The sequence below is a fragment of the Urocitellus parryii genome, chromosome 16 (assembly GCF_045843805.1).
Source record: "Urocitellus parryii isolate mUroPar1 chromosome 16, mUroPar1.hap1, whole genome shotgun sequence".
Classification (NCBI taxonomy): Eukaryota; Metazoa; Chordata; class Mammalia; order Rodentia; family Sciuridae; genus Urocitellus; species Urocitellus parryii.
This window is the reverse complement of record NC_135546.1, coordinates 21,676,545-21,689,999: the sequence shown is the minus strand read 5'-3', so window position 1 is coordinate 21,689,999 and position 13,455 is coordinate 21,676,545. Positions and strand designations below refer to the sequence as shown.

At 41.0% G+C, this 13,455-nt stretch overlaps 1 pseudogene; it reads left to right on the top strand.

The window, feature by feature from the left end:
• Positions 1-8,272: 8,272 nt before the first annotated feature.
• The window catches only part of LOC144250621 (arylsulfatase D-like), a 7,255-nt pseudogene continuing 2,072 nt past the window's right edge, over positions 8,273-13,455 (top strand).

Sequence of the window (13,455 nt, the reverse complement as noted above, 5' to 3'; positions counted from 1 at the left end):
TTGGTATATCATACTTGGATGGGTCATCATTTCTCATTTTTCTGAGTGTACGTGTTGCAGAATCATATTAGTCATATAGTCAAATATATATACATCAGTAATGATGTCTGTTTCAATCTACTACTATCTTTCTTATTGCCACATCCCTCTTCCCTCCCTCCCATCACTTCCCTCAACCTAATGTAAGATAAAGCGATTCTGCCCCAATGCGCCCTCCCTCCTGAATTAGCATCAGCTTAATAGAGAAAACATTTGTCTTTGATTTTGTGAAACTGGCTTATTTCACTAGCATGATATTCTCCAACTCCAACCATTTACTAGAAAATGCCATAATTTTAGCCTACTTTCAACCTGACTAATATTCCATTGATTATATATACCACATTTTCTTTAAACATTCATCTTTCGAGAACCACCTAGGTTGGTCCATAATCTAGCTATTGCAAGTTGAGCTGCTATAAACATTCATGTGGCTGCTGAGGAGGTCATACATGTGAAAATATTTTTTAAAACAACAAGTTGCTGAGCAGGAGAAAATATTTTACATTACATATTTAATTATTTCATAGTATTCAGACTATAAAAGGAACTCTAGTGACTCCATAATAAAATGATCAACAAATTAAAAAATGAATTCCGAGTTGTGAACCCCTCAGATATTTCTGCTACTCTTTATGGTGTTTTCTGAGAATGATCTTCAAAATGCTGATTGTTACTTTTTGCTCCCAGTCATCTGGAAGTTTCTAGAGAAAGTTTCTAGTCATCTGCACTAGGCCTGAGTTCCAGTGGTTTTGCTAACTTCTGTTGGTGGAAGAATTGCTTCTCTCGCAACTCAATTATAGCTACCAAAGGGGAAAATTAAACAAACTACCGATAGATTCAAGAATATTTGAGCACTTTCTGAGCCCTGACCTACCGTTGTTCATCCCAGTAATAATTCCAGGCCTTCCAGTTGTTTTCAGAAGTAGTTTCTCCATGTACTGAGCATCTAAAATTAGTGACTTCTGTTCCAGGGAGTATATCCTAAACATTAAATTTCTATAAGCAACAGAGACTGAGCATGTGCAAATATTCAGACATTACAAATAGTTGGATTTGCATTGTTTGTAACTACTTCCCAAAACTAAAATTTGCAGCAGTAGTGTTAAAAATGTGTTAGAAACCACATATTCCTCTTTCACCACAGAAAATACAGTACACTCTTCTTCTAGCTACTTGACAGCCTGGAATATAACACACTTGCCTCAGAAATTTAATTCATCAGTCAAATGAAAACTTTTCTTCACCCAAAGCAGTCTTGTCAGAATGCCTATGATAAAAATCTGAAAGGAAGGGGCTGGGGTTCTGGCTCAGTTATAGAGTGCTTCCCTAGCACATGGGAGGCACTGTGTTCAAGCATCAGAACCATATAAAAACAAATAAAATAAAAGTTATTTGTCTATATGACTAGTAAATAAATAAGTAAAATATTTAGAAGTAAAAAACAAAAATCTGAAAGTTAGTAGGTAATCCAGAGCATATGAGCATGGATATAAAGATTCACTTGTAGAAATGCTGGTGAGAATATAAATTGAGTAAAGCTATTTTTGAAAATGGTATTAAGGTTCTTCAATAAGTTAAAATAAAATTGTCATATGATTCAGTAGTAGTAATTCTGGGTATGTATCTAAAAAATTGGCGTCATTAGATCATAGAAAAGACTATATTTTCATTGTAGTATTTTTCACAGAACCTGGTAAAAGAACTGAAGTACCTTTAAGGTAAATGGTAGGTTGGGCATGGTGCCACATACCTGTATTCCCAGCAGCTTGGGAGGGTGATACAGGAGAATCATGAATTTAGAGCCAGTCTCAGCAACTTATCAGCCAGGCACTAAGCAAATCAATGAGATCTTGTCTGTAAATAAAATATAAAAAAGGAGCTGGTGATGTAGCTCACTGGTCGACTAGCTCTGATTTCAACACACAAAACAATAAATAAATAAATAGGCTCAACACATTGACCCTATGCTTTATCTTCCAAGAAGCAATTTACTTGCACCCTTTCTGGATTAACTGGACAGGATGTGTTACATTCTTTAACAAACTATTACCTGCAGGAGAAATGCAGTTTCAAAATAATGTTTGTAAGAGGAATGCAAGTTACACTAAAGGGGAGACTTTTGTGATCTTGTTAAAGACCAGATTCTGGAACTCAGGGAAATAAAGATAATTCCTACTAACCATAAAATCTGCAAGAGATTATGATTAAGAATTCAATTATAAATCATGAACCTAAGGCTAATTAACCTAAAGTTTTCATGGCAGTAGATACTTGAGAGTTTGATATTATCCTGCTGTCAGTCCAAAGTCAAGAAGTGTACCTGGGCAGGATTCTTTAGAATCTTTTTTTTAGATTTCTAATAAAAATGGAGAGAAAGAGAGCCATGCTCTTCTCTTTACAGAGTGGACACATTCTCTCTCTTTAAAGTGTCACCTTTATCTTCCTTCACATCACTTCTAATAAACTCATTGTGTCTGCTTTTTTCTCATGTGAAATGCTCACAAAGAGAAATCAAAATCTATAAACTGTCATCCAGTTCTTGGAGGAAAAATTAGAAATACTGCATCCTTTGAAATATAGCATAAAATAGTTGATAAGGCAAAGAGGGAATGCTGGCATTAAAATTGTGAACAGAGCTGAGTGCAGTGGTGCACTCCTGTAATTCCAGGGTCCTGGAAGGCTGAAGCAGAAGGATCATGAGTTCCATGCCAGCTTCAGCAAGGGAGAAGTGCTAAGGAAATCAGTGAAACCTCTTTCTTTAAATGAAATACAAAATACTGCTGGGGATTTGGCTCAGGGGTCGAGTGAGCCAATAAGTTCTAGAATGACTTGTTATCTTGTGACAATTAATTGACCCACTATAGGCTGGAACTCAAGATTCAATCACAAGTTCCACAGAAGTCATATGGAAAAGAGCTGGTGTATTATAGATAGTGTAGTTAAGTTGTTCCTGCACCCTCTGTCTGATAGGGTGACAGCATGGGGTATGCTGTGGCAGAGCTACACCATCTGGAAACTGAAACTATGGGGAAGGTTAAATCTATTGTTTATGATACTCATGATATGGATAATAGGGTATATATCAATCAATAATAAAAGTACATGTTGACAGCAATGGCAGGAAATTTCCCAAAATGAGTCTAAAGATACACTTAAGACATGCCTGGAGATGTGTTTTGATATCTCTCAGAATACAAACAATAGTGTTATTCCTCAAAAATTTTTGAGGAAAATATTACAAATCTCAAGGTTCTTGAGAAAAACATAACAATTTGCACTAAGCCCCACATTCTAAATCTACAATCTGTGCAAAATACATTTCCAACCACTAACAGGCCCTCCTTTGCCTTACACAGGAATTCATGATGAAAATGGGAAACACATTGTTAATATTAATGGTAAATGGGTTGTGTTGAAGATCCTGCTCTTTTGTTAAAGATTACAAAGACATAAGAACAGTTGTATCTTGAAAAAGTATCAAAGAAACTCTTAAAGAAAGCAGTTAAATAGGTCATATGAAAAAGAAAATTACCTTTGAAATTAAAAATAGAATAACATAAAATTAATATACATACATTTTAGAAGCACTTCAGAAAAATGCTTTTAAGTAATAGGTTATAACTTCTTTAAGTGTTTTATTGGGACTTTAGAAGTAAGAAATCTTACCAATAATCATAGGTATGCTTTAAAGTTAAAGGTTAATGATATAATTATATGTATGCTTTAAAGTTAAAAGTTAATAATAGGTCAAGATACATGTAGTCAAGTTGTGTAGTCTAGCACCTATTGATTGAGGTGAAAATGTAAATCTTAATCGTGATTGGCAAAGGTTATAGGAAAATATTTTAAACAATGTACTCAATATCTTAGGTAATAAATATATGTCTGAAAATATTGTAACTCTTAAAAATTATGTAAATCAAAGAGATTTTGAGCTTCGAAGCTATCCATTAACTATATGAAAGAAACACTTGTAAAAAATGTATAAAAATAAAGGCCCCTCTAGGGGCAGCAGGTACTTCTGAAGGCTGCTCATAACTTGCAACTATAGTCCTGTCTCCTCTTTCACCTAAGCCACTCATCCTTCAGGATCCCTGTATCTCTGGTAGCTAGGGCTTGACATAAACAATAGAGATTCAATTTTTCTTTTAAATTTAATGTTAAGTTTGTTGATGGGCTGTATTGAAATATATATAAAATCTATGATTTGTGCTCCTATTCTCATAGTACCCTCTACCAATGGGGGGGGGATAGACATCATAATCCTACCGCTATGCTCAAGGCAAAATTGCACATAAGTCTGCTTTTAATTGCTTATACTCCAGAGTCTAGAGGTCTGGCACCCTCCATCTATTTTTCATTTTTATCATTAATACTAGAAACTTTAAATTTTATTTGTACTTTTCAAGTACAGCATAAGGTGTGTAGAAATGGTGGGTATATTTTGGACTGGTCTCCTAAAATTGACAAAAGGCAGTTATGCAAGGGTAATGCCATGAATCCTGGAAGATTTTTCAGTAGCATCATGACCTTCAGGGAAGGGGGCATTCAGAAAGATGTTTGGCACTTAATTGCTGCCTCAGAATTCTTACATTTTACTGACAAAGCTTTACCAGACTTTGTAGGCAAGAACTGTAACAGGAAGATTCTTGCTACAGCTTATTGGCCTATGTTCGATCTTCTTATGTTTTAATTACAGGAAATGTACAAGTTAAAAGGGAAGATGATAGATATCTTGTTATATGACATAAATGTAATTTAATTAATTGTTTCATCAGAAATAATAGAGTAAAAGGAACATTGACACTTCATCAGCCCTCCTTTGTCTTATTACCAGGAAATATTTCAGAGCCATGGTAGGGTGATGCTGCTTTTCAAGTCTTACAACAAATACACGCCCAGCTAGCGAGACCTAAGCATGCTCTTGGACTCATAATAGTGAGAGTTGTTCCCTTGGTTTCTTTTATTGCTTCCATGGTGACAGCTTTGGTGGCCATATCTCAAATATTCAACATGCAAATTTTCTTAATTATTTGTCTCAGAATACTTCCAAGGCTCTTCACAATCAAATAAATGTTGATGAAAGGAATGAGACCAAGCTAAATGCCTTAGAGACTGCTGTCATGAATATAGATAATAAACTTTCCACTTTGAAATTCAAGGAAAGACTTAAATGTCATGCTAGCTATAAGTATGTGTGTGTTACTGCTGCCAAATGCAATGCTTCTTAGTGGTATTGGAAGAAGCTTCAAAACCATTTGTTGGATATTTGGCAGAAGAATGCTTGGATCTTTTGGAGCTGCATCATCAGATTCAAGATACAAAAATGTAAGATTGATTTTTCAGATCCTACTTTTTAAGCTGATCAAATACTTAAAGAATTAAACAGCTTTAACCCTGGAAACATTCTTAAATACTCTGCATGGTATATCCTTGTATTGTTCTCATTGCTATTTATTCTCTCTTGTGTTGTAATTGTAGGATGTTGTGCCCCTAGAAGAAGAATTCAGGGACTCAAAATAATGACCCATCACCTGCTTTTTCAAAGAAAGAAGAACGGATATGTGGGAAGCTCTTCTGAGTGACCCACGCCTTCCAGTCCTGAAGCAGGAGGCTCTGACCAGTCACTACATTTGTGGTGACTTGGGCATTGTCCCAGCTCAGATAGAGAGGGGGGTATTCAGATGTACTCATTATTCATGAGGATTGACTTACCCTCATGGTCCTTGTAACCCTGCTTCTCTGCCTATTTTTGTATAGAACTTTCTAAGAACAAGAGTCCTCCAATGAAAGCTCTCTTCTGAATGTGGTCACTTTCTCACCAGCCTCTCGTGACTTACTCTTGCCCTCCCTTTTGGGGGGCCTGAGGCCAAGAGCAGAGAAGAAGTCCTGAAGCTCGTGTAAAAGTAAAGTGTGTCTATGTTTTATTTGGAGTCCCTGGAAATTCACATGAGTGCCCTTAAGTTCAGCTGACTTTGCAGGTCGGGGGTGGCAGTTTGTAACTGTGTGGGCAGCAATTTGCCTGACCTGCATGGGCAGCAATTTGTAACTGGTGTTCAGAGGGATTACACACACACACACACATACACAGACAGACAGACAGACACACACACACACACACACACACACACACAATACTTATATTTTTCAAGAGTAAAAGCTAAAGCAAAAATGCCCCTGAGATGAGTAGATATCCACAAGAAGAAAAAATGTATTTGGATATGTACCTCACATCATGTACAAAAGTAAAATTAAAAAAAAATCAAAGTTTTTTGTGTAATAGCTAGAAGCATAAAAGTCATAAAAACAGTTGAGGAAATTTTCATTATTTTGGATGTGGTTATTGGTATATAATATTTGTATTTATTTTAATCACACCACTTCGATAGAATAATCCCCATTTAAAAGTGGTATGATTTCATGTCAAAATAAACCTTAATGTTATGTGTAACTGAAATTCACTAATAAAAAAAATAAAATTTAAAAATGAACAAATGCACTGGAGATGTAGCTCAGGGGTAAAGCTCCCCAGAGTTCACTTTTCTGTACCAACAAATAATTATTAACAGAACAAAGACATTTCTGAATGTAATAGGCTTAATCTTGACTCTGTTGGTACTTCTGTGGGTTCAGTGAAAATGAGAACCATTTTCATGATAATTCATAACTTGCTAAAATATGCCCACAAAATTATTATATTTCTCTTTTTTGTGACTCAACAATGCATTCATGACTACATGAAGAAGCGACAAGTATACAGATGTTATTTTTGGTCAGAAGTTAATTAGTTAATAATATTTCTTTTAAAGCCCTTCAGCTAATATGATTCCACACAATGCTATGGATCATTTGGCTCCAGAGGAATAATCTTTACTCTTGAGAAATTTCAATTTTATTTAAGTCTATAGATTAAGAAAAATGGATGTCCAGGTTTGACTTATACAAGGTAAATGTAGCTGGAGTTTTTCAGATAGAAGTCCCCACTGGGGACAGTGAAATTTCAAATAGTATATATGGAAGTCTACATGAAGTCTATAGTTTAAAAAACATATTGGCTAAATTATAAATATATTTTTCTTTACCCTTCACAAAATTTATGATGCCACATCATAAACCTCATATCTAAAATCCTGTAGATACTTTCTAAATATGTGGCATTATAACCAGTGTCTTTTGGCACATGCCTATAATCCTAGCAGTTTGGGAGACTGAGGCAGGAGGATCACATGTTCAAAGCCAGACTTAGCAATTGGTCTCTAAGTAAAATTTTTAAAAGGGCTGGGAATGTTGCTCAGTAGTTAAGTTCCCCTGTGTTCAATCCCTGGTACCAAAAAGAAACAAAGAAAATTTGTCTTTTCTAAGAATCTGTTGTTCAATGCAGGGTTATGAGATTTTTACATGTTTTCTGCCAAGAATCTTGTAGTCCCAATTTTCATATTTACACTTTTCTTCCATTTAAAATTAATTGTGTAAAGTGTGAGATAGTGTTTGAGATCATGTTCCCAGTTTTATATGGGTAGTTGTTCCAGATGATTTGAAAGCATTTTTCCTATAATGTCTTGGAATTCTCCTTGTAAAATAATCGACCATAAATATAAGGATCTATTTCTAAATTTTATTCCATTTACTTATTTCTTTTTGCAGTAATGAATTTGAATCTAGAAACACTCTACCACTGAGATTTATCCCCAGTTCATTTTTTCTTTGGTTTTGAGACAATATCTTGCTGTATTCCCAAGGGTGACCTCAAATTGTCAATTCTCCTTCCTCAGTCCCCTGAGTTGCTGGTACTACAGGCATCCACAACCATGCCTGGAATATTATTCCATTTAATCATTTTGTAAGTGTGACTCAGTACTGATTACAGTAACATTTTAAAAATAGCTTTGATGAAAATGTACTATATATACACAATAAAGGGTATATACACATCCACTGATGAAATCCCTTTCTCATTTCCCACCTTCACTCTTTAACCTTTAAAAATCACCAACCTAAATTCAGGTTTAGCCTCCCCCACATGAGGGAAAGCATGCAGTGTTTGTATTTATGTATCTGGTTTTGTTTCATTTTACCACTCTACCCTCCAATTTCACCCAATTGGTTGCAGGTGGCAGGATTTGATTTTTATGGATGTATGCATACATATATGCCATATTTTCTTTATCCATCTGCCCCAGAATTCCTAGGTGATTCTATATTTTTTCAATTGGGATGTGCCTCAATAAACATGGGCATCCAGGTATCAGATGAACGTTTCATTCTTGTTCATTACATACTCCCAAGTGGGATACCTGAATCACAAGGTAATTCTATTTTAGTATTATTTAGTTGAGATACAAAAGACTTAACCAAAGCCTCATGTGCTTGGCAAACATTTGACAATTAGACGGCATCACAGTGCCTTATTTATTTATTATTATTATTATTATTATTATTATTATTTATTTTGAGGGAGCATTACATTAAGTTTCCTATCCTCGTAGCAAATTCAGGATCCTTCTCCTATGGCCTCCCAAGTTGCCTACTTTACAGGGACATTCATCTGATTTTCTCAGGACCCCCAATATCGACCGGCTGGTGGAGGAGGGCATGAGACTCACCCAGCACCTGGCGCCCCCCCCCCCGCTCTGCACCCCGAGAAGAGCCACTCCAATCAGGTGGGTGTCGCCGGGACCCTGGACAGCAGCTCCCGGCTGCAGCCTGGACCCCATTGCCATTCTAGCTGCGCAGGAATGGACAACGATGAGTACCTGGTCCTCTACTGGAACGCATGCTCACGAGGGCTTCCTGCCAATGAAACCACTTTTGCAAAAATCCCAAAGGAGCAAGGCTATGCCATCAGCCTCATAAGTATTCGAACACCTGATTCCCCTCCCATCCAATTGTCAAGGGACCAATTTCGTCTGGAGGAAAAAAAAACTTTCATCCTTTTCTGCTTCCTGAGTTGGTATCTGGCTCCACTCCGGCCCTCTCAGATGGTTTTCAGTTCAGAAGTTCTCCTCATTGCAGACGTTTGGGGTTAGTTGATATATATTTTACCTTCTTTCCTTCTATGATCCTGTCTATCTTCTTCAGCTCCAAGGAATCAGAAAGCTCTTCAGAGGCTGGCTCCACCACCTGTAATTCCAGTAGCTTGGGAGGCTGAGGCAGGAGGACTGCAAGTTAGAGGCTCACCTCAGCAGTTTAGAGAGGCCCCAAGTAACTCAGCAAGACGCTGTCTCTAAATAAAACACAAAAAGGGTCGGGGATGGGGCTCGGGGGTCGAGTGGCCCTGAGTTCAATCCCTGGTACCCAAAACCAAAAGCAAGTCTTGGTTGAGGTCACTCATGGCCTCTGCTGATTCAGGATCTGCTCTTTGGAGGTTTTCTTTCCCCTGACCACATCCAAATGGCCCTGGGGTTCTTTGTCCCAGGCAACAGCGTGCACCCTTTGTGTGGCTGACAACCCACCCCCACTTGCAGGAAAGTGGCACCAGGGTGTGAGCTGCGAGTCCCGCGGTGACCACTGCCACCACCAGCTGAACCACAGCTTCCACTATTTCTATGGACTGCCCTTCACCCTGATCAACAACTGTGACCCTAACAGGCCCCAAGAGCTGGGGGTCACAGTGGCTGTCCGGTTCAGCCGCTACACCTGAATCCTGGCTCTGGGCATCCTGATGCTCACGGCTGCCAAACTCAGTGGCCTCCTCTTGGATCCCTAGACCGCAGTCGGGCGCATGGCCAGCCTCGTCTTCACCACGTGGTTCTCCAGCTGTGGGTTCCTGCGACTCTGGAAAACTGTGTGCTCATTCGGAACCACCAGGTCACCGAGCAGCCCATGGATGTGGGGAGCACCACCAGATGGATGCTGAAGGAAGCCACGGCCTACATTCAAAGGTGGGGACCCTCACGATCCGGGTGAGGGGGGCAGTTTCTGAGCCGTGAGCTACCCTGGGGTCCCATAGCAGCAGGTGAATTGAAAAGGTCCAAACTCACACTTCATTCACAAATGAAAGGAAGCTATCCTTCTTCATGGCTACATAGTATTCCACATTTTATATGCTGAAGGATTTCTTTATGGAGTCACTTTGCCCACGTCTGTCATCCTAGCAGCTGGGGAGGCTGAGGCAGGAGGATGGCAAGTGGGAGGCCAGCCTCAGCAACTGAGAGAGGCTGTAAGAGACTCAGTGAGACTCTGTCTGTAAATAAAATATCAAAAGGACTGGGGAAGGGACTCAGTGGTGATGCACCATTGGGTTCCATCTCTGGTGCTAAAAAAAAAAAAAAAGAAGAAGAAAAAGGAAAGGTTCAACTTCTTTGTACGAATTGGTTTCCACACTCGGATCTCTGTGTTGAGTTACCGGGTTGCACTGGAAAGTATCCAAGTAGTGGTCGTGCATCAGGGACTCCTTCAAAGGCCCAGGGAATGCCTGAAACCCCAGAGAGAGTACCCAACCATTCATATATAAGTAATAAATAAATATTCATACATATACTACAATATATAGTTATTTCCCTATGTGTACATACCTATGAAGATATTTAATTTATAAATTAGGGAAAGTCAGAAATTAGCAGCACCTAATAATAAAATAATAATGATGGCAATGTTCTGTAACACAGGGTGGGTGGGTGGGGTGTCCCGTCCCTCCCTCTCAAAATATCTTCCTGTAGTATACTGACCGTGGATATTGTTTTACTCAGACAAAATTGCCACTGTGACCAAAGATCCCAAGAAGAACATTTGGAGGAGGAAGAGTTTATTTGGGGCTCATGGTTTCCAAGGTTCAGCCCATGGTTGGCCTACTGACTCCATGGCTCTGGCCCAAGGGGAGCAGAACAAAATGGCGGAAGGGCCTGGAGGAGGAGAGCAGCTCAGGACAGGGCACCAGGAAGCAGAGAGAGCTCTGCTCACCAGGGACAGGATAGAGACCCCAAAGGCACAGCCCAGGGATCCCCTCCTCCAGCCACACCCCACGTGCTACAGTCACCACCCAGTGAGTTCATCCAAGTGGATTAATCCACTTCTAGGTCACACCTCTCATAATCTAATCATTTTACCTGTGAACTTCCTTGCATGGTCTCACTCATGAGTTCTTGAGGCGACCCCTCACAGTGAAATCCCAGCAGGTGAACCCAGGTCACAGACGCAGCACATTCAAGGTCCACTGTGGACACCATCATCTCCCATCCATAATTCCAGTGGTTTTCTTATTTCACAAACAAGGACAGGCTCTTTCTCCTCTTTGTGTCCCAGCTGCACGTCCACACTCCACTGGTGACCTTGAAAGTCTTCCTCAGGAGAAGACGCCATGGTTTATACAGAGACAACGTAGAGGGGATGAAGTGGTTTGTAGGTAAGTCAAGATCAAGAACGGGGGAGAGTACACCCCACTCGTGTCACTTGTTTGTTCATTTCTTCCCAGTGATAGTCTAATTTTGCACAAAACCAATCATTTCATTAGCACTCAGTTTTGTGAGAAGCTGTTATTCAGCGTCACCCTTAGTGGTTACAGGAAGCAGAGAGACAACGTTAGCTTTCAGCATCGTGGAGGAAAAGGGTTCTGCTTTCAGGGCTTGGGGACACGCTAGAGAGAAGCAAGAACTTGCAGACTCTTCCATCTGTGAGGGTTTCCTGGAGACGTGGAAGCCCTCACAGGTAAGGTGACATGTCCTTGCACGAATATCCTGACATCTGAACTACATGAGAGGCAGATGTCCCCAAGGAGGACAGCAGCTCACATCCCTCCTGAATTGGCCTCTGTGCCTTCAGGGGTAGGAAGGACTGCTAGTCTCCACGGTGCAGGGAGATACTGCTGGGTTTGCAGGTGTCCCCTGCTCTGCTGATCATGGCCATCATAAATTTTACTGCTATTGGTTGTGGTTCCTTCCATGTTGGCTGGAATCTGTCATGGCTTTTCCCTGCCCCGGCCACCCTCTCACCCTTTTATTAGGGCACTTGACCCCACCGGCACTGCACATCAAAACCATGCCTGCTGACGACGTCCTGGATATTTCTTTTCAAGTCTCTCCTGGTTTTCGAGGTGACACGGTGCTAAGCAGACCTGGGCACGACAGTCTCAGCACCGTGATCACACATGTCCCTGTGGTCTCTGGGCAGGGTGCTCTTTCTGTGACAGTCCAGTACAAGGTGGCTTGTGTATAGAATGGTAAGCGCATGCCCCCAGCTGAGACCCGTGTGGGCGCTCTCTCTGACACCTTCCACCTTCTCCACAGTTAAAGCACTCCAAGCCCTTGATTAGAACCGTCTGACGAACTCCACGATCACCTATTAGGACTCCGATCATGGAGGGTTACTGGAGGCCACAGATGAACACCAGCAGCTGGGGAGGTGCAACGGGATCTACAGAGGTGAGGGGCTAGCCACGGGGAGGGACGGAGACAGGGAGCCAAAGGAGTCCGCATCGGAGGTCCTAGAGCATGGAGACTACAGAAGAGGAGGGGGGGATGATGAAGAGGAGGAAAGAGACAGAGGTGGAGGAGGAGATGGAGGAGGAAAAAGGAGGAAAAGAAAATGGAGGAGGAGAGGAGACAAAAGAGGAGGAAAGGAGATGAAAAAGAAAGACAAGGAGGAGGAGTAGGAGTAGGTGGAGAGATGATGATGTTGATGATGAGAAGGAAGAGGAGAGATGAGGAGGAGGAGAGGGAGGAGAAGGAGGAGGAGATGGAGGAGGAGAAGGAGGGAAAAAAGGATGGGGAAGAGGAAAAGGAGGAGAAAAGGAGGAGGAGAAAGAGGAAGAGAATGTGGAGGAGGAGGTGGTAGGGGAGAGGAGAAGGAGGGGGAGAAGGAGGAGGAAGAGGAGGAGGAATAAAAGGAGGAAGAGATGAAGGAGGAGGAGATGTAGGAGAGATGAGGAGGAGGAAGAAGAGGAGAGATGAGGAGGAGGAGGAGGAGAGGGAGGAGAAGAAGAAAACGGAGATGGAAGAGCAGGAAAAGGAGGATGAGGAGGAGGAGGAGGAGAAGAAGGGAGGAGAAGGAGGAATAGGAGGAGGAAAAGATGGAGAAGTAGGGGAAGAGAAGGAGGAGGAATAGGAGGAAAAAATGGAGGAGGAAAAGGAAGAGGAGGAGGAGATGGAGAAGAGACGATGATGATGCAGAGGAGGAGGAAAGATGAGGAGGAGAAGAGGGAGGAGAAGGAGAAAGAAGACGAAGTGTATGAGGAGTCAGAGAAGAAGGAGGAGGTGATGGAAATGGATGGAGGAGAGAAAGGTGAAAGGAGGAGTAAGAGAGATGAGGAAGAGGGAAAGGAGAAGGAGGAGGAGAGGAGGAGAAGATAGAGGAGGAGGAGAGGGGGAGGAGGAGGTGGTGGAGATGGTTGAAGGGAGGGGTGGTGTGGGTGGTTGTGGTGGTGATGTTGTGGGTGGTTGTTTGGTTGTTGGGTGGGGTGGTGTTGTGTGTGGTTGTGGT